The 499-nt window shown below is 31.7% G+C and overlaps 1 protein-coding gene across 1 annotated transcript in view; it reads right to left on the bottom strand.

The window, feature by feature from the left end:
* Nucleotides 1–499, bottom strand: part of LOC107089574 (membrane-bound O-acyltransferase domain-containing protein 2-like) — a 25,993-nt gene that overhangs the window by 24,849 nt on the left and 645 nt on the right. The gene's annotated exons all lie outside the window — the stretch shown is intronic.

Below are 499 nucleotides of genomic sequence, written 5' to 3'. Positions count from 1 at the left end.
AGAAAGGAGACGGGTTGGTTAAAAAAAAAAAAATTAGAGATGCCACAGAAAAAACTGTTGGTTAGATATACTGATCTTTTTCAGCTAAAAATGGCAAAAGGTTAGTATTATAATGCAATAAGCTTAAGAAAATATAGTTTAAATTTTTTTCTTTCCTAGTTAAAAAAGCTGGGCTGCTCAGAGGACCATCAGTTAACGGTTAAAATGTTTTCTTATTGAACAGACAGAATCAGAGCTTCTACAGATCTAGAAATGTTGTTTCTAGCATCACAAAGAGAAGCAGGGAGAGCTGCAGATTTAAAGCGGAAACAGATTTACTGGGATATGCAACATGCAATAAAATATATCTGCTATGCTATATTTAAAATAAAGCATATCCATATTTTTCTGGATGGATGGAATAGAAATTGTTCTTCTAGGGATGCAGGATTTATCGGCTGTTATTCGTTATTTCTTTTAAAAACATTCATGTTTTTGGGCCCTATATATATATAATATA

Source organism: Cyprinodon variegatus, unplaced genomic scaffold (assembly GCF_000732505.1).
Source record: "Cyprinodon variegatus isolate N-32 unplaced genomic scaffold, C_variegatus-1.0 Scaffold257, whole genome shotgun sequence".
NCBI classification, from domain to species: Eukaryota; Metazoa; Chordata; class Actinopteri; order Cyprinodontiformes; family Cyprinodontidae; genus Cyprinodon; species Cyprinodon variegatus.
The sequence above is the reverse complement of the archived record's forward strand: the minus strand, read 5'-3'. Positions and strand labels throughout refer to the sequence as shown.